This window comes from Cimex lectularius, unplaced genomic scaffold, assembly GCF_000648675.2.
Source record: "Cimex lectularius strain Harlan isolate CLEC.00 unplaced genomic scaffold, Clec_2.1 scaffold323, whole genome shotgun sequence".
In the NCBI taxonomy this organism is placed as follows: Eukaryota; Metazoa; Arthropoda; class Insecta; order Hemiptera; family Cimicidae; genus Cimex; species Cimex lectularius.
The window spans coordinates 68,069-95,837 of NW_019394190.1; the positions used below are offsets into that span (position 1 = coordinate 68,069).

The 27,769-nt window shown below is 35.1% G+C and overlaps 1 protein-coding gene across 2 annotated transcripts in view; it reads right to left on the bottom strand.

Moving 5' to 3' along the window:
- LOC106664901 (zinc finger and SCAN domain-containing protein 32-like) overlaps window positions 1-27,769 on the bottom strand; it is a 277,650-nt gene that overhangs the window by 36,189 nt on the left and 213,692 nt on the right. For both annotated transcript variants that reach the window (XM_014390972.2, XM_014390971.2), the window contains exon 3: window positions 12,995-13,049. The gene's annotated coding sequence lies outside the window, so the exon portion shown is untranslated. The remainder of the gene's footprint in view (window positions 1-12,994; window positions 13,050-27,769) is intronic.

Below are 27,769 nucleotides of genomic sequence, written 5' to 3' on the forward strand. Positions count from 1 at the left end.
TTTTACGAAAAATGGTTAAATTTTTTAAAGAATAGTAGACATTGAGAGGCAAAAATGTGTCCGCTCTTAATATTTTTAATTATCCCTTAAACAATCCTCGATTGCTTGGATTTTGTTAATAAATCTTTGAATGGTCAATCTCTTTTTGGTTGATTTTTCTGTAAAGCTTCTTTCTAACGTTCCGGTGGTTTGATTTTTTTAAGTTGTACCATTTTTAAGCTTCCAATTTGTTTGAGTGACGGTTTTAATTGAAAGAGATTTGACTAGAGTCATAGCAGTGTTGGAAGATAGAAGACTTCAAGCATATGTGGCCAGAGGACTTAACATTCCCAGAAAAATTGTCCGATGGGTCTTCCATAGCTGCTGAGATGCTGGAGGATACTCAAGAAGGCATGTTGTCTAGGTGATCGTTTTGTTTTTAATGTACATCGTAATCGACATTCTACAGTTCAGATCAATCAACGATTTTACAATTTAATTAAAAGGTTAATGGTGGTGTGGCTTGATTTGGGTAAGCATTTCTATGGAAGGTCGCACAAACTTGGTCTTCTTGGAGGGTTACCTACGCGATACTTTGAAGGTGTGTGATCAGAAGAAGTTGTTCCTTATATGCCACATATTGGCGACCGTTTTATTTTTACGTATGACAATGAAAAGCCGCACATAGTCAGGATCCTTGATGAACTTCAATTCAATGTTTGGAATGGTCAGCATGTTGTCCCGGCTAAACCCTAGGTAAGAGTTGTCAAAGAGGGTAGAAAGTCGCCCAGTGATGCCAGAAATTTAAAAAATATTCAGGAATTAATATTAACACATTAATATTAAGGAATTATGAATGGCGTTGTTGAAGTGTAAGAAAAGATTCCACAACATTCAAAACTTCATAAAATCTATGCCACGCCGAATGAAGGTGATCAACCAAGGAAGGAAATATACCGTACTGAATTGCACATTTTCTTCGTTGTTTCCATAGCAATATTTTTTGTAAAATTGTTTTACTCAGTTTAATTTTTTTATTTAGCTATAACATATTTTTCTTTAAAAATATCCAGTAAACAGGAAAAAATTAAAATGATAACGATTGTAAGTATTTACTTGGAAAAAAAATGCTAGTGGCCATTTTTTTGCCTTTTTTGCCTCTCAGTGGGCACAAATTGATGTATACTAGAAAGTTATATATTTATCATAATTACGCTACAGTGAGTAATATCATTTAGAAATTAATTTTTGCTTTTTTTTGTCCCACAAGAATGTACATATATATATATATATATATATATATATATATATATATATAGTTAATAAAAATTGATGGACTACTAGAAATGTCTATTTTTTATAAAATTTTTTTATAAAATNATTACTAGAAATGTGTATTTTTTTATAAAATTTATAAAACATAACAAGATGTGTGTACAAATAATTGTAAATTATGTTAATTATGTAAATCATGTTTATTATGTATGAACATAATTTTTATGATCTTAATTCTGGATTTTTTCATAACTTACTAAGAAAACCTAAGTGTAATCTTCCTGAACACGTTAACACTTTTAAGCGGAGAAAGTCTGGAAATGCCGTTCACGTTTATTCGTATTTATCTTAATAGCATTATAACACGTTTAACATACAACGGTCGCGTGAAGACGCTAGCTATTTATTGCCACACAAGAACTCGCCACGAGCTTTAATTGCTGGCTCCAGTCCATTAAAATCCAACAGGTTTGAAAATTAATAGTACAAATTTCCAAGGGATTTTTTGATCTAGACGACCACTTCTAAAAAGAAATTAAGACTAATTTATTAGCAACGATTTAAAAAACGATAAATTTTCGATTATTAGCAGAGTAAATCGACCAATTGATTCGTCAATGAAAGTTAGAAATTGAATTATAAACGTTTGATTGAAAAGATTAAATTTCTAAGCAATTTATCTAAATTTATTCAGGTAGGTATAAGACAAAGAGATTTCTGGATTATGTTGAAAACACCCCTTTTGGAGATTAATTACTGGGAAATTACTGTCTTTGGTCGGACCTAATGAGCTGACCGAGGGTCGGGCTTAATTGCCGAAGCCGACCTTGTTTGCGGTACCCGTTTAATCGGGCGACCGGTATCAATTTTAATTTTTTGTTTTTTAAGATCCGAATCTAGTCGTTTATCGAGAAAAGAGGGTCGTGAGGCGTTTATGCGCGACTGCTTCACGAAGCGGCCCAGTTTATGCTTGGGGTTCTAATTTGAAACCTCACCAACAACTGTTATACCTTGATTAAAAAAATGATTAGAAAAAAAAAGGTTTCGATGCATTCAAACTTTCTTAAATAATCTGTTAAAAATTTTGCCCTTTCAGTGATGGCTGTATAGATTTTTAAGACAGAAAGGCTGGTTGTGTTTAAAAATAAAAAATAAATAATCTATCATAATTTCGAAGTCTTTCTACGAGGCTAGTACTAGTCAGAATATGTTTAATTCATTAAACAGGCGTTAACAAAATCTCGTTTTGCGCCGTACACGGTTCTGATATCCGATATCGGAGTAGTAAATGAAATTTATCCGATTTCTTCCTTGGCCCAAGGTTCAACGATCGGGTCTTAAGAAACGATACGGCTTAATGAAATGTCATGTTCTCAGCAAATCGGATTTCGTCACACGGCGAAGGTCAATAGTTTGAAGGAAAGGTAGAACGGAAAATGAAAAACAAACCGTGAAAAGGCACGCAAAAGTGGAGGAGATCAGCATCGCCCTGTGTGGCGACAATTTTCCATAAATTGTCCAACCGGGCACTTACATTTCCTCGTGAAGCTTCTTGCCCGTCTTCTTTTCAAAATATTAGCCACTGGCTCATAATTTAATAAGGGCGGATTCTGCGTGCAAATCGCTTTCCCTCTTGCGAAATCTGGAAGGACATCGCACATCGCGTGTTATATGCCGACAATGGAGAACACAAGTCTTTAATGGAAATAAACCACTGTAGAATTGCGCAACGAGAGCTCGACCGTGGGAGAATCGGTTCGTTGTCGTTGAGGCACGATACGCCCCACCTTTTAACACTCTATAGTCAAACTAATTAGGACTGCTATCCCGATTATCCTTTCCTTCCGGACTAACCAAAAACCTAAATCTTCAAGCATCTTCACTTAGTATTCCCCCCATCAATTCTTAACAGCCAAGAGGAGCTCAGTTCAATAAAAAAACGTTCAAACTGAAACGTGTTGTTTAAAATTTCTGAATTATTTTTTTAAATTAAATTTATTTATGAAAACTGGTCTTATTGGACCAACCGTTAATTTTACAATAATATTATAGAATAAATAAATGTTTGCATTCTTATAAACCCATTGGTGCAATAAAATTTACTCCATTCACTAGTTTTCGTGGTCCGCTTGACCAATTAATATCTTTCAATTAGTTAAGAATTTTAGTTGAGATAAAAAAGTCAGTGTCACGAGCGGGATTCGAACTCGGACACTAACTTCCCATCTCAACCCCCACCTTTTGGATTTTCCCTCCTTTTCGAATCCCGCTTGTGACTTTTTTTATCTCAACTAAAAACCTTAATTAATTGAAAGACATTAATTGGACAAGCGGACCACAAAAGCTAGTGAATTTAATTTGTTGAAATATGTTGACAACTTTTCCTTCTTCTTACCTACGTACCCACTGTGAAAAAAACTCAATTATATGAAAAAAATCTGCAAATATTTGTTTATTTTAACGCATAAGCGTATTTTACCCACATATAGATAGTGAATAAGTTATTCATTTCTGAATTAATGACAAAGTACACATATGAGTAAGTACTCGTTAGTATCGATAATTTCTATTCATAGTTGAGTAGTATCGAATATTTCTTTCGATACCAGTATCGAGTACTGGTATGTATATATTATATGGTAATTTTATTGCTTGTAAATTTATTTGACTAGTTATCAATAAATTTTAATTGGCTGCAATTTCATTGTACAGAAGACGAATTTGAGAGCTAATAGAAGATATTTTGAGGATTTATAAAGTCCGATCATTATCCATGTATACTCCCTTTTTTATACTACTTGTTTGGTTCTCCTCTCATATTCAAATGCTTGATTATCACTTATAGTACCGTCATGTACATTGACTGTACATCTGCATTAAATTATCTGAACCAAAAAAATATCTTTAAGGTATCAAGATAATATATATATATATATATATATATATACAAACATAATGCAGGGTGGGCTACCAAGACCCGAGGGGTTAAATGCCTGGGTAGACTCGTACCCCATCCCCAAAAGGTCCGGCACCTGCTCGGCTCACGTGTCCTGCATAAATCTCTTGGACCTATTCACAAGATTTTGCACCATTTAATATCGGCGAGTGATTTAGTGATGTCCTCTCCTTCAAAGATTTAAAATTTAGACCTAGCATACCTATCACACTCTGCGAGGTAGTGCCTTGCCGTTTCTTTTTTTTATCGCAAAAACGGCAAAAAGGATTTGGTAGAATGTCCATTACGGAGAGGTGTCTTCTCAGTGGGCAGTGGCCCGTCAGGATACCTATCAGCCTCCAAATACCTATCAAGAGCTTAGTCGATAGTTGGCGCTCGGAGGATCTGAATCGTATAAGATTATCCTTGCCAGATTAAGTGTAAGATTTGCAAGATATTCACACTGAAGCTTGCTTTTGGTCTAAAGTTTGCACATGTGCTCCGCATGCAATGATACGTTGCTCGACGTGTCTGACTTAATTGAAAGGTGTCATTCCTTGGCTCCATTTAGAGAGCGATTAGGAATGCCACGATATGAGAATTTTACGTGAGCGGAGAAAAGAGTATTTAGGTATCGTTTAATTGTATGATGTCATTCCTTGCTTACATATAAAGAGCCTGTACCACCGTACGTAAGAGTTGTTCTTTGGCACGGCTGAAAGTATTTGTGTCTTCCAATTGAATGGCGTTTCTTGGCTCCTTTTAAAGAGCCATTAGGACTCCGAACGCATATGAGAATTGTATTTGAACATGACAGTGTGTATTTGGAATCCATTTAAGTGAAAAGTCTCACATCTTGGTTTAACATAGAGAGCGAGTAGAAATGAGAATTGTGCTTGAGCACAGTAGAATAATTTGGTACCACAATTGAATATACAGAGTCTACACTCTTTCCTGTGACCCCTCCCAACCCTTGATTACAAGGGGGGTGTCCGGGCACAAAATAAAGATGCAGCCCTGAGGGCGTGGCAACCTCTCTAAAGCACAAGCTGTACTCGTATCGGCCTCGGAACGGCATGGGCGGCGGGTGCCTTATCAGACGCACACGAGGGTTAGGGTACCAGATCCTTTCTGCATAGACAGGGGAGGGTGCATAACCATTTGTACTACGGGGTAACAGAAATGTTCCAAAATCCAGCCCCTGTTACACTGGGAATGGATTCGTAGTGGTACGTGGTGACGTCCCTGGCGGAAACTTAGAGAAGAGGCTGTCTTCTACCTGTGACGCACCAAACTTGCGTATGACACCGTTATACACCCGGCCTCACGGGATACAGCGGATCGGACGGCAGCATATAGGTGTTGAGGACGGGTGATTGTGCTGGACCGTCCCTCGAATGCGTGAGTTGTGGCGGACGGGAACGGGTAGTGAATCGGTTGCTCCTACTGGAGTATGCTCTGAACGTAGCAGTAGGCTGAGCTCGATAGGAGGCTTTACCGTAGGCGGTACTCCTCTAGGGGGTGGTTAGAAATTTCACTTTAAACGAAACCGGAAGTTTCGACGCTAGAGAAGCGCCAATACTCTGGGAGATAGAGTCGCCTTCTCTATCTAGGGAGTGCGCGAGAGACCGGGCTGATGTATTTCGGCTTAGGTAGCCCTATGCGCGCAGCATACGGTCTGAAGCTTAATGCAGACCCGACCACTCGGAAGGTCAAGCGGGGAGCGAGGTTGTCTTGGCCCTTCGGGGCTGAGCTGCCTCTACACCAATGCTGCGGCAGTAACACCATTCTGTCGTATGCGNAGACCTAGCATACCTATCACACTCTGCGAGGTAGTGCCGTGCCGTTTCTTCTTTTATTTCGCAAAAACGGCAAAAGGGGTCTGGTAGGATACCCATTACGGAGAGGTGTTTTCTCAGTGGGCAGTGGCCCGTCAGAATACCTATCAGCCTCCTAATTCCCTTCCTTGAGATAGAGAATAGCCACTTCGATTCTGCTGATTTGATCGCCTTAACAAACTCTTTCGATTGATTGTGTCCGGGGGATAAATTCCACTCCCTAAGGAATTGTGTCATGCCCCAGTTATTGATACTCTCTTTCCCTGTGCTCATAGAGTGAGGTAATACCGGCTGTGGTCCAACAAACGCAGTATTAGAACCTTCTTTGGCTAGGCCATCCGCCTTTTCATTGCCATGTTGTCCTTTATGTTCTGGTATCCAAATAAGGGTTACCTTGTTCTCAAACCTGAAAGAGATCCTACTGATAAGATCTATAGTTTCCGCCACCAGTCGTGAGGTTGACAAATCTTTTTGTAATGCCTTAAGTATAGCCTGACAGTCAGAAAATGTTTTAATATCTTATCCCATAATTTTATTTTCCATTAGTGTACTACAACACATATTGATGGCCCAGATTTCCGCCTGAAAAACAGAGGTGTTATTGCCAAGATGGGAGGAGATGCTGATTTCTAATTTTGGTATGTAGATTCCTGCACCACTCGCTTTACCTTTGATAAGTGATCCATCTGTGTAGCAGTCTATGTTACGATGGTCATCATCCAGACAATAATTACAATCACAAGGGGTGATTACATGAAAGTGCTTTCTCCCCGAAGGGTACTGGTAACTATTTTCTGTTATCGTACGTCACTATCTTTAGATATGCATACCCTTATTCATGCAATATTATATTCATAATTTTTTTCTATCTCACTCTCCCTTTTTTTCTCTCTCGCCCTCTCTTCTCTATCTATATATTTATCTATCTACCTATCTATATATATGTATTTATATATTACCCATTTATCTATCTATTTACCTATGTAGTTTAAAAAATAAATCATATCCTCATACAATTAAAGAACATCTATCTTTAAATTTTCTACCTAACTCTTTCTCTCACTCACTATCTCTAGATTCTAGAAAAGCATATCTATGAACAAAATGCAAAAATTGATGGTTTGGAATATGCAAAAGCTTGCGTAGCATCTAGCACACATAGCTTTGTTCTCGAAAATGCAAAATCTAGCGAATTTTATGATGAATATTTAAAAAAGAAATTGAAGACAAATATACAGAAAACACAGGATAGAATAATTTACAGTTAATACGATAAAAACAAAAAAAAAGTGAAAAGGTTAACAAACAATAAAAGGGAAACAGCCCTGAAAGAAAAGAGAGAGAGGAGGGAGGGAGAGGAGAGAGAGAGAGAGAGAGAGAGAGAGAGAGAGAGAGAGGAAGTTAGAAAAACAGAAATAACATTTTTTAAAATATAATATTGCATTGTCAGCTAATTTGATAATATATAAATAATTTGATAATATATAATAAATAAAGATCCGAGCTATACGTTTCCAAATTAAGCTCTCTGTTCGTTATAAACCCAGGTTTTTGGTATATGAACCTCTATCTTGACGTGAATGAATTTAAAAAAACTCATATTTCAATCTTTCATATCTTTCACCCATTCTCAATAAGGCATAGAGACTGATAATTAATCCGATGCAAATCACCGCCGAAGCGGTAATGGACCACAAACGCTCAGCCTGTCGGCGATTTATCATGGTTAAAATCGTGAATATTGATTCATTCTCAAATCCTAAAATTATAGTTTGGATGTAATTAGTCTTTATTGGCGGCGTTTCTACGTGACTAATCGCATAGTGAATTTAGGCAGAAGACCTGGACCCTTCACGGTTGGAACTATCTTCGGATCCTCCCATTTCACAGCCTATTACAAAAATTAGGCTATCATTTCCTCTCAAGTTATAAATAAACTAGGGCTGATGTATGTTGACGTATTGATTCGTTGCTTGGAGTGTATCAATCTTTAAATAACTTCACAATTCTTACATTTTACGCATGAAAAATGAGCAGGGTTGTATAGCAGCATGTCGTGTTTTTTCTGGTTTTAAACGTGATTTTCACACTACATTTGCTTTTCTTGTCATTTGCTACATTTTCTTCGGATCGTCGCCAGATGTTAGATAAATCAGTACAACAGTAAATCTTTCCCTATAAGAGAGATATGTGAACTACATGAAATTTGATCTTAAGTAAAGTAATTCCCGTCTTTAAGGAGGGCATAACGTCCAAATACCCATTGGGTGTCGTAGACGCAGGATCAAACCTAACGCTTTACAATGCCCTTTCCGAAATTATTATAAATTAAAATCCCAAGAGCTAGACCGGCTTGGAACTCTGATCTGCGAGCCTGGCCAGTATTTGGCGGACAATGTAACCACCATAATTTGACCTAATATTTTAGTTTTTTAAAGTATGATTAAATTTTTTTATTATATGTTTAAATAGATTTGTATGTTTATATTGCTTTCAAGTTTTGATCGATGATAAATATCTTTTGAAACAAAGGACGGTACACAGGAAATGGTCCACCAATCCTCAGGTAATTTCTATTGTCTTATCTTTGTTTTATTTTATATTTGCGTTTTCGATAATAATACAACATGAGTAAATAATTTCAATGGTGTCAGGAAGGAAAAGAATAAAAAATATATAGTGAGAAAAAGAATAAAAAAAAGAAGCCAACAAACGGCAAGAAGGCAGGAAATACAGTGACAGAAGGGTAGAATGTGTGAGGGCGACTAAGAAACAAATATACAAAACTGAGGACGGTAGGAAAAAAAAGAGGTACAATTATAAAAAAAATAATTAGAAACAAAATCGAGAATTAGACGGGAAGATAAATACTGATAGAAATTCATTGATAAAAGTGTATTAGAATTAAAATAATCAACATAGAAAAGTCAGAGAAAGAGGAAAAGAGAGAAATGGACAGAGAACCTTTATAAAATTTAAATCGAATTGATACATATTTTTGCTACTTGTTCCTATTTTAAATATACTAGTATTATAAGTAAAATTGTTAAGAACGATAGAGTGACTAAGAGCAATTACTAAACGAAGTACAAGACTGAGGATGACAAGAGAAAAAAAGAGGAATGAAAACAGAAAAAAGATTTTGAAAAAAAGATTTTGAAAAAAAAATTGAAAGTTAGCCAGGGAGATTGACATAAACATAAATAGAAATTGATTGATAAAAGTGTATTAGAATTAAAATAATCAACATAGAAAAGTCAGAGAAAGAGGAAAAGAGAGAAATCGACAGAGAACCATTATAAAATTTAAAAAAAATTAAATCGAATTGATACATATTTTTGGCTACTTGTTCCTATTTTAAATATACTAGTATGGAAAGTAAAATGATTGAGAATGAGAGAGTGACTAAGAGCAACTAATAAACAAAGTACATGAGTGAGGATGACAGGAGAAAAAAACGAGGAATGAATATAGAAAAAAGATTTTGAAAAAAAATTGAAAGTTAGCCGGGGAGATTGACAAAAACATAAATAGAAATTGATTGAAAAAAGTGTATTAGAATTAAAATAATCAACAGAGAAAAGTCAGAGAAAGAGGAAAAGAGAGAAATCGACAGAGAACCATTATACAATTTAAAAAAAATTAAATCGAATTGCTACATATTTTTTGCTACTTGTTCCTATTTTAAATATACTAATATTGTAAGTAAAATGATTGAGAATGAGAGAGTGACTAAGAGCAATTACTAAACAAAGTACAAGACTGAGGATTACAAGAGAAAAAAAGAGGAATGAATATAGAAAAAAGATTTTGAAAAAAAATTGAAAGTTAGCCGGGGAGATTGACCTAAACATAAATAGAAATTGATTGATAAAAGTGTATTAGAATTAAAATAATCAACAGAGAAAAGTCAGAGAAAGAGGAAAAGAGAGAAATCGACAGAGAACCACTATAAAATTTAAAAAAATTAAATCGAATTGCTACATATTTTTTGCTACTTGTTCCTAGTTTAAATATACTAATATTGTAATTTAAAAGTTTTGTTGGCTTTTTATATAGGTCAAAAATTTGACAGAAAGAGAGAGTGAGTGAGAGCAGCTACGAAACAAACAAAAGAACAAGACAGAGGATTAAAGGAGAAAAAAGAGGAATGAATACAGAAAAAAAAGAAAAACGAGATTTGGGCGGGAATTTGTAAGTGGATGAAAAAAATAGAGAAAGAGTGAGAAAAAGAGATAAATCGACAGAGAAGCACTTTTAAGATTAAAAAACTTGACTGGTTTTAAAATCGTAGTGCTTCGTAGTGCTTGTGTTTCTATTTTAAATATACTATTATTACACTTTGAAATTTTTTTTGGCTCTTCACACAGTTCAAGAATTTTAGTTATTAAATAATTTTACTGTGGAAACTTATCCAGTAATGATATCTGCTTCTAGGACGCTTCATAAAATTAGCATTTTTGGATATATAGATAGATATATTTGAGTAATATTAATTTATAATAAATATCCGATATTAATTGTTTTATGCGACTGTAATAAAACGTTTTAACACATTGTAATAGTTTTCAAGTAATATTGTAAACTTTTTTTTCTGAAACTCCTGACATTTTCAACACTCCGATGGTCGCATGTCTCAACAACCCGTTTTCCAGTAAGTAAAGCTCGTGCTATGAATTATATAAATCAGTAGAGAAATGGGATAATGGCTAATTGCGGACCCTGCAAACCACGACAGGTTGATACTGGAATGCCTCCGGTTAGCAAAGTGTTTTATAGATTATAGCCGTACCGGACCTTCTCATAAACGGGGTTAGGCACGATCCGTACGGAGAAAAAATTGAGAAACATTAGACCGTGTATGATCTCGCTTTTTCCACAATTACTGAAAAAAAAGAGTAATTCTGGTTGAAAAGTAACACTATTTGGTTTCAAAGGCCCCACACGGTCAATTTCTGTTTGAATTATAGCATTTCCCTTTAAAAAATCCACCCTCTTTCTTTATCTTACCAAACCAAAACGATTATTACTAATAATCACGACTAACGAGGAAAATCTGTAAAGCTTAACTCGTGGTCGATTTGTAAACTTGGGAACTTACTCTTGTAAGCTAAAAAAGTAGGACCAACAGCTAATAAAAAAAATTATAAAATAAATCAACAAAATGTTAACTATATATACTATTTCTTTAAGTAGCAATATCGTCATGTCACTACGTTTACAACATAATTGGTTTGGGAGTATTGGTGTTCGTTTACTGTATTATTAAAGTATTAACTAAGTGTTATTATTAACTAAGTAAAGTATTAACTATAAACTAATAATTAAGTAATTATTAGTAAAGTATTAAGATATAAATCCGTCGTTCATCTGGTGATTGAAATACGACTCAGATCTTTGTAACGTTGACCCCAAACGAACAAGAAAATGTGCAACCATGTTTCACGCGTTTTTAATTAGGGAAAATCCAGCCGGAGTTTACCTGTTGCTAATTCCTATTAGTTGATAGACAAGGCGTCAGGCAGTCTGCCAAGGTTTACGGCCTACCTTTCCCAGGAGCAAGGACCTCATCTTTTAGCCAAATCGTATCGCCCATTTGGAAATCCAGTTTAAGATTGAGATTATTCCTTTTGACAGATGTTTGCCTGGGCCTGGGCCGTTTTTGAACAATTTTAACGACTTTTCTCAATGCGACAACTCAATGTTAAATTAATTAAGGTTTTTAGTTGAGATGAAAAAGTCAATGGCACGGGATTCGAACCAACGATCTTCGGCTTGATACGCCGCTGCTCTACCACTTGAGCTATCGTGAACTCGATCCCCTCGGACACCAACTTCCCTCTCAACCACACTTTTTGAATTTTCCCTCCTTTTTGCCATTTTTTTAATCTCAACTAAAAACCTTAATTAATTGTAATATATTAATTGGTCAAGCGGACCACGAAATTAGTGAATTCAACGTTAAATGTTAATTGTTGGCTTATTATTTTCATTTTTTTAAATCTGATAATGGGTCATTCATGTTACATCGGTGTAAACATGGCCACAGTTATTCAGGAAGGAGAAAAAAGGCAAGTGTAACAGGGATGAGAAATCGAGAGAGTTAAGCAGATAGTGAAAGCGAAAGAGGGAGAGATAAAGATAGAGGTAGAGAGAGAGAGTGAGAGAGAGAGAGAAAGAGAGAGAGTGAGAGAGTGAGAGAGCGATTGAGAGAGAGTGAGAGAGAGGGAGAGAGTGAGTGAGTGAGTGAGTGAAAGAGTGAGTAAGTGAGTGAGTGAGGGAGTGAGTGTGAGTGTGTGTGTGTGTGTGTGTGTGTGTGTGTGGGAGAGAGAGAGAGAGAGAGCGTGTATTTTATATATATATATATATATATATATATATATATATAGGGTGTCCTTTTTAGATGGCCCGGCGGAATTTCTATTTTGGAGGAAAATTGTACAAGGTGTCTCAGGCCCAGTTCAAATTTAGAATTTCAAATACGACCCCTAGGTCAGTTCAAGTATACAAAATGATGTAGAACAAACTTTCATTACATTCAAAACTACCGGCTGGCGGACGTGAAATCAACGAATTAAATTTTTAAATTTTACAAAACAATACAAAACTAGTATTTGGTGGTGATGGTAGGTCAAAAAATTAGACACGTGCTCAAGAGTTCTTGCCAAAAGGCACTAGGAGAGAAAAGAATTAATCTAGTTAATTTAAGTATAATGTTAAATATATATAGAGAGAGAAAATAGAATCATGAGGATATATNTATATATATGTTAGAAACAATTATTTCGTCAAAAAACATTTCAACAACAAACATTTCATAAATATTCATTAAAGAACATATAAAGATCAATGTATTTTAATTGACTTTATTGATTCGTAAAAAATTTGATATTGATATACAATATTGACTCATTATAAAAAATTGTAAATATATCAAAAAAATAAAATAATTGTGTGAAATACTTACGATTGAAGATTGAAGGTGGGTGGGAATGGAGGCTGCTTTCGTTATAAAACGAGCTCTGAAACAAATCGAAAAATTACGATCAGCGTGTTAGAATCCAATAAATTCTATAATTTTGTTTTTCGTTGAGGCAAATCGCTATTATTTCTTTTATTACTTTTTTTTGTATTTTATTCTTCTACCGATCGGAGGAAATAATGTATTGAAAGCTCGCCGATAGCTTTTACGCCTCGGCGAGAAACGGCATTATGCATACTACGTTATACAATTGGGCACCAGGAAATCGAGTTATCGAATTTCCGTTTCGTAATTGTCCAATATTCCGGTCACCTAGATTTTTGTCGATCAATGTTGCAATTTTGGTTTGGATTTTTTTAAATCTTCAGTCTTAAGAGCAATTCGATCGATCAAAATATTTTTTTTTCTTTTTTGCAAAAGCAAGATATTTGAGAAGAGAGTACAAAGAGTTACTCTTATTATTTGATTTACCAGAAGAAAAACTTTATTAACTAATAATTTTGAGATTAATAATGGCAAAAATAACCTGGAAGTTCAATTAGCAACTAATTCTAATTTGTTTCCCATCTTATTAATCTTTCAATTAATTAAGGTTTTTAGTTGAGATAATAAAGTCAATGTCACAAGCGGGATTCGAACCCACGATCTTCGGCTAAATACGCCGCTGCTCTGCCACTTGAGCTATCGTGACTTCGATCCACTCGGACACTAACTTCCCATCTCAACTTCAACTTCTGAATTTTCCCTCCTTTTTGCCATTTTTCATGCTTAATGCTTAATGATTATTTGGAGATCGTAAGATGCAGTCTTGTATGATGTAGGTTTGGAAAATCATTTTCTTTATTGTGCCAACGTTTCGATCTTTATTTAGATCATCTTCAGGGCTCAAAGTGCGTCTTGAACACTCGCAACACCGTGACACATCTACACAGAAAACATACCGAAATCTCAAGATTTCCAAATAATCATTAATTAACGGTCACTAAATACTACACTCTAATGCTTAATGATTCACAGAAACTAGATTGGACGATCTATGTTTATGAAAATTATATTTTTATATGATATACATTATTTTTTGATCAAATTACCAAATCTTTATAGATTAGATTTGTTTATTTTATTTTCATTATAGTTTTAGTCAAATACACACAAGGAAGTTATTACCGTTAAAGAAGACTGCTGTTGAAGAATTCGAGAAATCAGTTTAACCCGAAACAGTCGACTGGAATAAACCTATTTCTGTTATTCATGTCGGGTTTGTATTCCATATAATTTGCACACAGTGGCCTGCAAAAAGTGGAAACTGTGCTAAGGCCCTCGGGACTCGTTACACCGGCCACAGACAGTTGAAGTAATGATGTCTGGATATAAAAAGAAAAACTCGAAGTTTAAGCCAAATATATTTGCACATTTTCGTCCTGATAGTTTTTTTTTTTTTTTTTTTTTTTTTTTTTTTTTTTTTTTTTTTTTTTTTTTTTTTTTTTTTTTTTTTGCCGGCTAACTACTAGGGGTCCTTGCCGGCACCTCACGTATATAAGCTTCTCGCATTTTTCTTTGTTTCATTTCAACTTTATCTCTATCTCATTCACTATATCTCTTCTTTTAATTTTGTTTCCTACCGATCAAACAGAGGTGTGTCTTGTTGCTCTTTCCTACCATCCCACACGTGGTTTGTTATAAATACTTCAATATTTACAGACTCACTAAAAATACACACTCTCGCTAAGAAAATTATTACCTAATCAACAGTTGGCAGGGCTCAGGTTGGCACGACTGAGGTCCTGCCCCTACCACTAAATAAAAAGTCGATAGGATAGTCATAATCCTACCAACCTTCTTCCATTCGTGCTAATAAATACATTCATACAGTATGTACAGAATTTCATTCATCCATTAGACTAATTTCCTTTTGACGGGTTTGTGGAGTACTCGATATTCCTCGACAACCACGTCCATTTACACAAAACATTCACGCTAATAAATACATTCATATTGGAGAGGTCGCAGCATCTCGGTAGTATTACTACAATCTTGATAGCTGTGACCTGTCCCTCACATCACACAACAAATGTATAATTACCTAAACTAATTTGGCGGGCCTGTGAGTTACTCGATATTCAGTCACAGCCACACCCAGACATACCTCATCTCCCACGCTAATAAATACATTCACACTGCAAAATAGAGATATACCACGTGTGGTTGGTTGATGATGGCGTGTGGTCGTGATAGTTGCTATAAAATTCGTAAGAGTTTTATTTTTTATGAAGTTTGTGAACCTTTACAGTTCTTGATGGAAGATTTCATTAGAAAGACTTAACTCCTAAGAAAGAAAGCTTGCGTTACGATTTGTTTTATCCTGAACACGCCTTGCATTTATAATTGATATTTTCTTAAGGTCGTTCATTCATCAATCATGCCCAATACGGTTTTATGATAAACTAGAAGGATTTCGATAAAGAGGTTTCTTTTCTTCGCCCAATTAGACAGGAACGTCAATCGACCCGTCGATAAGGAATCGATTAATATTGACCTTTGGTTGGATATATCTATCGTTATGTTCCCATGCACAAAAACAGGCCGCTAATCGCAACAGGGGAAAATAAATTTTCAAGAGATATATCAGAAGGCGTTGAGGGAAATACGGCCGAGATTGCCGGTTGGGTTTGATCGATCCGGCTTCTTCGAAAGGCGTGCTACCCCATTTACGAGAATTAATCAAACGGTAAAGGCGTACAAAAACACTATTGACATGATAATTCGCGTCGAGTCACCCAGGAACAGAAGAGTCTTCAAAATCATTCCTCCTTATCTCCCCCCACGCTCGTGAAGCCTTCCCGACCCAGATCAACACGTAAGTGTTATTTTTCTCCTATTATAAATATTTATGAGGTATTACTGCATAAAAATTAGAAGCGGCTTGGAGGGCCGTCTTAAACCCGGCTGTAATTATTGACCAGGAGATGGCGTGCGGCCCCAATAATCATACGTATCTTACATGGAATTACAGTTTTCTGCTCCGGGCGGTTCGAACAGTAATTTGTGACATTCTTGACGGCCAGTAATACGTCCAATTCACACGACCGTTTTGGGAAAATTGGATGGCCAAATGATATAATCAAGAGACATGTTCATCAAGCTTACCACTTTTTGTCTTTTCCTGGCAAGTTTCACATTCAAGTTTTCCTGTATATAGCAGCAAAAATAATATTTTTTTTAAATCTTTGACATCGAAACTATCAAAATAAAAAATCGAAGAGAGTAACAACAAGCATGTTACTATGATACGCATCTAGTAAACTATCGTCGTTAAAATAACAATCATCACCATTGTTCAATCATCACTACCGCATATTTAAGTAGACTACAGGGGAAAAACGCGCCCATTTTTCGAAATATTTTATGAAAATAAAAAACTCGAAAAAAGCGATATATAGTATTTTCCCACTTTCGTATATGATCAATCGGCAATATACTGCAAATATTAAAAAACACAATATCATTAAAAGTTAAACACTTTTATTAAATCATTTGAATATATTGAGTAAATTTTTGTAGAAATTTCCTGTTTTCTTTAGCGAAATTTCCCCAACTTCTGCATGTCCTTTTACTTTTTTTCTATTGTCAGCAGATAAAATATATATATATATTATAAGTTTCCTTATAAAAAAGAACCTTAGGAGACCTTCCGATACCATAAGCTCTATGAATGGCGAACATGCGAACATTTTTTATGTACCTTGTTTATCTCAGTTTTATCCTGCACCTTTTTATTTTCTCATTCTAATCTATAGGTTCGACACTCCTTTCTTGGTTAATGATCCAATTGGTTCAATCACCACTACCGCATATTTAAGTAGACTACATGGGAAAACGCGCCCATTTTTCGAAATATTTTATGAAAATAAAAAACTCGAAAAAAGCGATATATAGTATTTTCCCACTTTCGTATATGATCAATCGGCAATATACTGCAAATATTAAAAAACACAATATCATTAAACGTTAAACACTTTTATTAAATCATTTGAATATATTGAGTAAGTTTTTGTAGAAATTTCCTGTTTTTTTTTTTTAAGCAAAATTTGCCCAACTTCTGCATGTCCTTTTACTTTTTTATATTTGCGTGGTGATTAGTGACCGTTAATCGATAATTATTCAGAAACCGTGAGATTCGGTCCAGACCGATCTTACGATTTCCGAATAATTTTTTTATATTATCGGCAAATTATATATACTGTTCACATTCTTTCTGAAAAATCAAATTCGCTGCTATTGAGAGTTTGTCTGAGACTATTTTTGTCTTCTTCTGTGTAATGCTGATGGAACACAAGCCCGATTATAAGTTTCCTTATAAAAAAGAACTTTAAGAGATCTTCCGATACCATAAGCTCTATGAATGGCGATCATGCGAACTTTTTTTATTCACCTTGTTTATCTCAGTGTTATCCTTTTTATTTTCTCATCCTAATCTATAGGTTCAACACTCCTTTCTTCGTTAATGATTCTATTGGTTCAATCACCANTTATATATACTGTTCACATTCTTTCTGAAAAATCAAATTCGCTGATGTTCAGAGTTTGTCTGAGACTATTTTTGTCTTCGTCTGTGTACTGTTGATGGAACACAAGCCCTATTATAAGTTTCCTTATAAAAATGAATTTTAGGAGATGTTCCGATACCATAAGCTCTATGAATGGGGATAATGCGAACTTTTTTTATGCACCTTTTTATCTCAGTTTTATCCTGCACTTTTTTATTTTTTCATTCTAATCTATAGGTTCAACACTCCTTTCTCGGTTAATGATTCCCATACCTTTTTTGAATTCTAGATACAAGAGGCCACGGATAGGAAATGTGACATTTTAGATCGAATAGCATTCCTAATCCCTATATTAGGGACTTCACCCGGTTTTACCATGAACGGTGTGGCTTAACCCGTTTTTTATTATGGTAAGACGTTTTGAAAGTAAACACGCATCAATAAGAAGAAAATTATGTCGGTAAAAACGAAATATCACAAAGAATTGTATGTAACACGTTTCTTCTGCAGTCTACAGTTGGATTCAACAAAACCATGATTGATAATTATTTGATCAGTAAAAAAAATCCATTTATTTGCCGAAATGATCTGATAGACCAATACAGCGATGATAGGAGACCGAGGTGATCGAATGGTAAGGGATCAAATTACACGTTCATCACACCACAGAGGACATCTCACGATTGCATTATATTAATTTAATTTTTTTCATTTTTCAAACAGTTGATATATGTTCGTGAAGTGTTCACAGGGGTGTATTTTAAGAAAGAGGAAGTGCACGTGGTCTGCGCCTGTTTAAGCTGCTGTAATTGCCTTGGCGTTTAACGGAAAGAATTGACTTTGATCCGAGCTGTATAATCTGAATTTATTAAGTCCAAATCCGACTAGACGTCCGAGTTTCCCCAAGGGGTCTGCTCTAGCTATTTGTGTAAATACCTTTTCAAGGTCTGTTATTATCCATTTGGGAGTAGACTAGTGTAAAAGTAGATTTCAATGTAAGATGTAATTAGTACGGTTTATCTATTTACATCCGTCTATCACAGTCGTTCATAACGCGTTAATCCTCGTGATTATTTCTTTCACAAGTGCCTGTCAGCGTTTCACTTAATGATTAAATGATAAAAATTTCTTCTAGATAATTGTATAAATGTAGGTTTTTGATTTTTTTTATTGAAAACCTGCGACACAAGGCTTAAACATGTAAAATATATAAATCTTTAATCGTGACCTGATTTTCAAACTGAGGTATGTGACAACAGAAGAGACAGACAGAAATTTTCATGTCTAATTAAATCAGCCTTAATGAGCACAAATTAACCCGCATTTGATATTTATCGTGGGGCACGATTTCATTATGCAACCAGATCCGAAGGCAGATATCATTTACTTGCTTCGTCCTGCATGCATTATTGCTGTGGAAGAGAAACTTCCTCCGTCTAACCAAAAATATCCAACATGAGTGTACTTTAGCTAATGAACATTAATTCCTTTCTATTGCAAAAGTAATGGTTCCTGTAAATTATTTAGCTACTTATTAACACGACTTCATGAAGATTTATACTTCTGGACAAGCTTTTTTAAATCTTTTTTCTTTAAAATGAACGTTAAAACAAAAATGCAACAACATAAAGATTGAGGTTGATAGACAGATATANGAGAGAGAGAGAGAGAGAGAGAGAGAGAGAGATTTGTGTAATCATTCGTACGCATCTGAGATATTCACTTTAGCTTAAATTATAAAAAGCTTTAAAAAAACATGGATTTTTAATCAAGGGCTAACTTTTATCTCAAGCGGAATTCAAATTCTGAGTGTTTCTAATGGCAAAAAAAAAAACCGAGCATCAAGAGTGACACATTTTTCTGTTGACAAAATGTGGGTTATCGTCCGGCCGAAATACCAGGCTGGATTTTTGAAATCGCAATTTAATTGGATTTTTTTCGATGGAAATCGAACCGGAGGAGAAAATGCAGATGGGCGGACACCTAACCAAACAAATAAACCACTGGAAGTAATGGGAGTAAAGTAATATATAAGGAGGTCGGATAAGCTAATGAGTTCCATGGATTAAGATGAATTTACCTTCTATTTAAAAGCGACGCTTTAAGAGGGAAAATAAGTTGGATTTCGTGCTTCAGAACTTATTAAAAGCGTCTTTCCTCATTCCTTACCTAAAATGTCTGAAATTAATTTATTTCACTTCGATTAATATCAACTTTTCCTTCGAACCATTTGTTTCAGTTCAATTTATTATCCTCACGAGAAATTTATCTCAACTGTATTATATTTTGAAATAAGTAAAGTTTCATGTCATTATTGACCTTCTTCCTAACTTGTACTATATTACTAAATTCTGAAAATATCTTTCAATTAATTACTGTTTTTGTAATTGAGTTCAAAAAGTAAGTGTCACAAGCGGGATTCGAACCCACGACCTTCGGCTAGATACGCCGCTACTCTACCACTTGAGCTATCGTGACTTCGATCCACTCGGACACTAACTTCCCATCTCAACCCCAACTTTTTGAATTTTCCCTCCTTTTTGTCATTTTTCCAAAGTAGTGTAATCTATTTGATTCTCGGCGACAAATGAAATGGCCACGGAGCTTTAGTGAAGGATTACTTCATTTTATCTTATTAAATTCACTAGTTTTCGTGGTCCGCTTGACCAATTAATATCTTTCAATTAATTACGGTTTTTTGTAGTTGAGATAAAAAAGTCAGCGTCACGAGCGGGATTGAAAAATAGCAAAAAGGAGGGAAAATTCAAAAGGTGGGGTTAGTGTCCTCCGAGAGGATCGAAGTCACTATAGCTCAAGTGGTAGAGCAGCGGCGTATTTAGCCGAAGGTCGTGGGTTCGAATTCCGCTTGTGACACTGACTTTTCTAACTCAACCAAAACGTTAATTAATTGAAAGCTATTTAATAATCATTTCATTCAATTAATCTAATTTTATAATCGTCCATTTCGGGATTTAATAGTCAGGGGAGAAAATAAATACGAGCTTGTATTTGCTACAATGTTTATTTGGTTATTAAAAAAGGGTTTAAAAAAATTAATGAGGGGAAGATCACATATATGCTGAAGAAGAATGGTCATCCCACATCCTTGATGAGGATGCTGATTTCACCCTGAAATTTACCTCATACTGACAATATTATTAGCATAGATGGGGGTTGAGAGATTTTCTCCATTTGTATACATTGGTGATGCTTCGAAGAAGATTAAGTTTTTGTTGGAGAGCCAACTAAATCATTTAAAAATAGTTTTTAAATATAACAATAAGATGGGTATGAAAATCTTTGCAAAGTGTGTGGATCCGCATTTTAGATTATCTAACGTAGTATACTCTATCCCTTGTAAAAATTGCCCCTCAAATTACTATTGTCAGACGAAGCAATAACTAGATTGATACAACACAGATATGATTGTTGTACCAACGGTAGGCCAAAAACAGCTTTGTCAAGCTATCATCATGAAACCAATCATGATTAAAGTTTTAGGTAATTATGGACCTCCTTGAAACTTCCATGGTTATCTTACTAACATACTAAAATTTTCCAGTACAGATATCACGTGAAATAAATGAGATCATGTCTAACCGCATTGTAGACAAACCCTGAAATATGCCAGGTTATTGCATCTGTTTATATCTGCTCTGTGACTGTTCCGATTCTTAACAACTCTGATGAAAATACTAGGGGTATTCACGATCTTTGCGTTAACCCTGTTAACTCTGTTAGGTCCTGTTAGATCGAGAAAAATGATGGCATAGACTTGTAATAATTGGCTAATTAACAGTGCTCGATCTAAAAGGCCAGGCCCAATGTTAGATGTTAGATCGAATATGTAGTCACATTCAGTCCGTTAGGGTGTATGTAACCAACATGGCAGCCATGAATTTAACAGCTGTTTTTTGTTTACCCGTATTTTTATTCTTAAATACGCATTAACTAAATCAGACCAGTACATTTCCTTTGTTTATTTCTGACCTGTCCTGCTCTCATTCATAATAGATACATCCCATATCCTATAAAGCTGTAGGCGGTTAGACGTTAGGATGCAAGTTAGGTATGTCGGCACGAATTGAAGTGTGTCATTTTTTAGTACTTTTCGAGTGCATAGATAGCTTCCTTGTGAAATTCGAAGGTATGCGAAGTTTCGAAGTAGATGGTCGAGGGAGGAAGTTGAAGTAACTAGTAAGTAATTTTGAATAATAAAGTTATTAATTTTCCTTTTTTTAATAATTTCTGGCATCTTACAATTTAATTCAAATGAAAACCAAAACAAACAACAACAGGCCTTCAAGGTCTGTTATAGCTTTATTTTTCCACCAATTGCCACGCGCAACATTGCGGAAAATTTAACGTTTAACATGTTAAGAAAAGAAGAGGGCGTTCACGATCTTATTGCACATTTCTGTATTCGAGTTAACATGAGGTAACATCGTACAAACATCGTGCATACCCCTCATTTCAAATTCCACAGTTATTTTTTTTAAGGAGTAAATTCAACAAAATTTACATGCATATCTTCTCCCGTCAAGGTCATCGAGTTCCCCGGAAGACAAAGGACTCGCCGGTGTTATTGTTGACAAATGCCATGTGAGTGAAGAAGAGGAAGGAGTAGGATTGGAAGCGGAGCGATGAGGCGTCCTTGAAGGACCCGTTAACCGTTAGGCGTTCGTCCTTCCGCCAGGACAGAGTGCATCTCACTTGCTTCCACTCTCCCGTTACCCCCTTTCCCTGAAAAAAGGCTCCCACTCCATCGAGGATCCGACTCGGACCAGGACTGGGCACTCTCTTCTATTTTTAATTCTTTTAACGGGAAAGGGCAGTTACAGAGTCGTCGGATCGGATCTACGTGAAGGCAAACAGGAACTCCGTTGAGACCACAGTTAGTCGACGACCAACGAGCAACCGATCATCTATTCATTTTTTATTCTAGTTTATTTTCGTTCTGAAATCAATTGAGGTTCATGCCTTCTGTTCTGCAGATTTGTTGACCATTGTAGTTATACACAGGGTGTATCAAATTCTATAGTCCACCCATTTAATTCGCAAACGATTAACTTTAGCAAAAAATGGTCTTATACCAACCAATAGTTAATTTTGGCTAGGAATCACGTGGTGGGAACAGATTTAATATAACTTTCTCATCTAGCTGAACTTTGTAATTTTATTCCCTAGTTTTAGTGGTCCGCTTGACCAATTAATATATTTCAATTAATTAAGGTTTTAGCTGAGATAAAAAAGTCAGTATCACGAGCGGGATTCGAACCCACGATTTTCGGCTAGATACGCCGCTGCTCTACCACTTGAGCTATCGTGACCTCGATCCACTCGGACACTAACTTCCCATTTCAAACTCACCTCTCGAATTTTCCTTCCTTTTTGCCATTTTTCAAATGCCGTGTAATCTATTTGATTCTCGGCGACAAATGAAATGGCCACGGAGAGCTTTCGAGAAGATATACTTCAGTCCGAGCGGATCGAAGTCACGATAGCTCAAGTGGTAGGGCAGAGCCGTATTTAGCCGAAGATCGTGGGTTCGAATCCCGCTCGTGACACTGACTTTTTTATCTCAACCAATACCTTTCATAAATATTAATTATAGAAAAATATTTGAAAAAACGCGTTTCGTTTGTTTCGTTGTTAATTCTAATAATTTGCTTCTTCATTCGAGTAAACATTAATTGCCTTTATTGTTTACACTCTGTCATTGTTTGTCAAACTCGCATTATGAGTGCAAATCTTAATTCCTGGAAGTAAATAAATTTTACAATAGTAGTAGTGATATGTACTACTGCTTGATATTGGTGGTATTGTGCTTCGCGCAGTCGAGTTGCACTCCCAGAAATTTCCTGATCGCCTAGGAGTAAACCAGAAAATTTACTCGAGTTGCTCGCAATATGATGAGATACGGATCGGTTGCATTTCATCACCAAAAAACCGCAGTGTAATTTCGACGAGGAGCTGAACTAAACTATTTAACTGTATGTTCCCAAACTCCGAATTCCTTCCTCTCTCTGAAATGTTGGAAGGGGTTTTGGTTTTTCAAAAAATAAAATTAGAGATATACTACGCACTTATCGGAGCTCATCTTGTCCAGAGACTTTGGGACTCTGATTATATATGATTAGATATGTCATATTCATTTTTTCATTATAATATGTCAATATTATGGCAGGCGTCTAACATTCTGAAGAAAACGTTCTTCCATACATTCATTGATCAATCCAAGTTCACCTCTAATGGCATACAAAACCGTTGGAATTTTCGAACATGAGCAGAAGAATATTCGAAATGTCGTATTCTTGTGGATCACAGGATCAACGTTCGGCGAGGACTTCTCGGAAATAAATTAATTGGGCCTTATTTCTACGAAAATAATTTAAATTGTGATTAGTTCCTCAATTTTGAGGGCTGTTTTGCCAGTACTTTTAGATAATGTTCCTCTTCAACAACGACAAGGAATGATTCTCCAGCTTGATCGAGGCCCGCACAAAATTCATTGTAGGTGAGACGTGTGTTTGAATCTTCAGTCCGGGATAGATGGATAGAACCTCATGGCACGATCTGTTGGCCCCTTCGGTCAGGAGTTGCTAAGTTCCAAAAAGTATATATATTTATTCTGAAGCCTGCTTCTACTTTTCAAGAAATATTGTGTCAATACAAAAGCGAAAGCCCGTGGTGTATTCCAAATACATTGGACGTAAGCCCGTCTAGAAACAATACTTCAAGCGAGACCTAGCGGACCCCAGTTGAACAATTTCGTCGGATATAGAAGCTCCAGTTCGGACAATAAATTTGAATATCGTACCGTACTTGCTTCCTTTACACATAAAATTAAAACGAGTCTCGTTTATTTTTTTAATCGTTAGTTAGTTTAGATTTTAGTAATCTGGATTATGTTTAACGTTTAGTATAACGTTCAATATATATTAATCCATATATGTATTTAGTAGTATTGACTGACAGTATTAATTATTCAAATAAATTATACTTATTATCTAAAGTCTTGGTTGAGATGAAAAACTATGAATAAGGAGCGGAAGGTCGTGAGTTCGTATCCCGGTCGTGACCACTGGCTTTTTCATCTCAACCCTTAGATAATGAGTGTAATTAATTTAAATATTCAATATATATTTTTTAATACTTAATATATTTAAAACAACTCTTTTATCTACTTCAACTTACAAATTCAGTTTTCCTACCTCTAAATATTCCAGTGAATATCTGTTATCTCAACTGCATTAAATATGGCTGAATCTAGGAAGAAAGACATGCTAAATTTTATGTAAATATTTTATGAAAAAAAATGTGTGTTAAAAACATGTCCGATTTGTTGCCATTGATCGACCAAAATTGATTAACATTTATCACGTACGAATATGTTCATTGTGTAGAGATTAGTGACCGTTAATCGATAGTTATTCAGATATCGTGAGATGTACACCCGACCGCATCTCACGATATCTGAATAAATATGTTCATTCTTAATATTCTAAAATCAAATCCTAAGAAAACTTTATTCATAGTCAATGAAAAACATTATTTAGAAAACGGAAAAATTTATGCTCGGATGCTCCAATTATCTTCGGCATTAAAATAAGGAATTAATTTTACTTTGAATTATTATTAAACACGAAAAAAATTATTACATTTCAGTTACAATTCCAGTACAATAAAGGTTGAAAAAATACGAATTTATTGTGAAATAATTTATAAATGAGCTAACTGGCAAAACTTGTAACTTCTAAGGAAAACTTCTTCGTGAACTATTGCAAATCATCTCATGCTTGTAGGAAAGATGTGTCATCAATCAAATAAATTGGAGAACCACAAAAGACGATTTACAAATTTATTAGTAAACTTGAAGTAATATCTGTGCACTTAAAATATAAACTTTTCTTGGATGATTTTGTGCTAAGGTGGAGTCTTTTAAACTGTACACCCTGGAAAACAGAAAAATTAATTTTTCGTTGAGTAACAATAGTTTCATTTTACAACTATTTATCAAATTATTGTGGACTATAGGAAAAATAGAACGAAAAAGATAAAATAAACGGAGAAGAATATATAAATTTGATAAACCATGGAGGAATTGGTCTGCCGACCTGTCAAACGCTTGTTTTCAATTACTATGTTCTGGGTAATTTCAAAGTAATCAATGTTCCATTTTTCTGGTTGTATCTTTAGCTAGAGACTTTATACTTAAAGGAAAGATCTTGAAAATGAGCACAACATGCCATTCATTTTTGCAACAAACATTTAAAAAACACTGCGCTCATTAATTAGTAATAAAACCATACAAAGTTCTTTGGAAGTCCATTTCAACATAAAAATACAAGACGTTGTAAATCTGAATATTTTTTTAGAATAATACTAGAGATTAATTGTTTGAAATTTTTTCCGTGGCCGTGTGTACCAAATATAAGCGAGAATATCTTAAGGCCGCCTAGTTTGATTGTTATTCTTGAGTCAATGAGCTATTATAAATTTTTAACGAGTTTTTGACAAACCTGAAAGTGATTTTTAATTGATTCATTAATTTGTTCAATTTTAATCAGGTTGACAGGCAGAAATTCAATGGCCTTTTCAAAATTATCCCTCAGGAACCGGACCCGTTCGTCGAATGACGAAAGGGCTGAGCAAATGTCTCAACGGAACGCAAATGTTCGCCCGGTGCTCGCAAATGTCGCTGTTTCCCCTATCCTGTTTCCATGGGGCAATCGGGTTTTTCGTCGTCTGCTCGCGTGTAAGAACCAGGAAGAAGAGAGAAAGAGGGTGTGAGAGGGAGAGACTGAGAGAGATAGAGGAAAGGTCGTCTAATGACACAATTTCATTCCGTTTTTCTCCCCTTCTTAGGCAGTTATTGCGTCACACGTAAAGGTGGGCAATTATTCGATATTGGCAGGATTTTGCTTAAACGTTTCAACCAGTTTTCTGGCACGCTCGCACGTCTAAAAAAAATCATGGAGATAGTTTCAATTCAACCTGCTTATCATGGATATAAACTAGCCTTTTCTTGTAGAGAAATTGCTGTATAATAATATTTTATTGGAAATATAATAAAGACAATAATTGCTACTTGTAAACCTCAAATAATCAATGACATTACTGGATTATATATATACATATATATATATATATTTCTTATTATGATTATTTATATATTACGATAAGGTTAATTTTTTGCAACATTGGTAAAAGCTCTACTAATTTATAAGGGAAAATAATAAATTGTGAGATTTGCTCTTGGTGTCGTAGGCTTCTATAGTTTGATTTTTTTTTATTTCGCCTATTTTTAGTTTGATTTTTGCCGATTTTCTGCCGATTTGTAGTTAAAGTGGGTCTGGTAGGCCAAAAGAGACGGGTAGGCAGGGTAAAACAGTCAAAAATGATAAAATTACAATAAAGCATTTATTGCAAAAAATTATACTTTTTCACTTTTAATTTGAAGAAAAAAAAATTGAAACTAGTTACACGAAAATGTCATTTCTATCGAAGTGTGTGGCTTTGCGAAGGTGTCACATGTATGAAAAATGTATTATATTTCGCGGTTGAAGATTTTTGAAATATATCTTTCCCGTTTTATATTTACATAACAATTCAGTTAGACATGATTGGTATGCCTGTAAATTGTCGATATTTACACGTGATTTTGTTCTGGTCCGCCCATTCATTCTTGATGATGGATTGATATATAAATCCTTGTAACTTTTTATTTATTTATTTTTTTTACGAGGGTTCGCAACAGCAAAGGTTATATAAACCCTCAGGGTGCCAGTGTTTTTGAAAACAAAAACAAAAAAACACGCCTAATTGTAAGTATGTCGGGTTCGAATGCAGGGCCGTTGGATTCGAACCCGGGGACCTTCACCTTACACTGATGAGCGCCGTGTCAACGCCGAAACCGTTGCGGCCACCGACGCCCCCGTTCCTTGTAACTTTAGATATATGTATTTGTTATTATTATTAAGTGTCTTTATTTTTAATTCATACAAACATAATTATACATACTCATTAAAATGAAAAATAATTATCACCTTAACATAATAGGGACTTTTGATTACTTCATAAAGACAAATATCAGGGTTATAGAACGTCAGAGTTGATATTTATAATTTTTGAATACCTGCTTAAAAAGCAAGACAGATTCTATAGCGTAAGTCGTCAGCGGGGTCCCGTTTAATTCAACTTTTTTAAAATT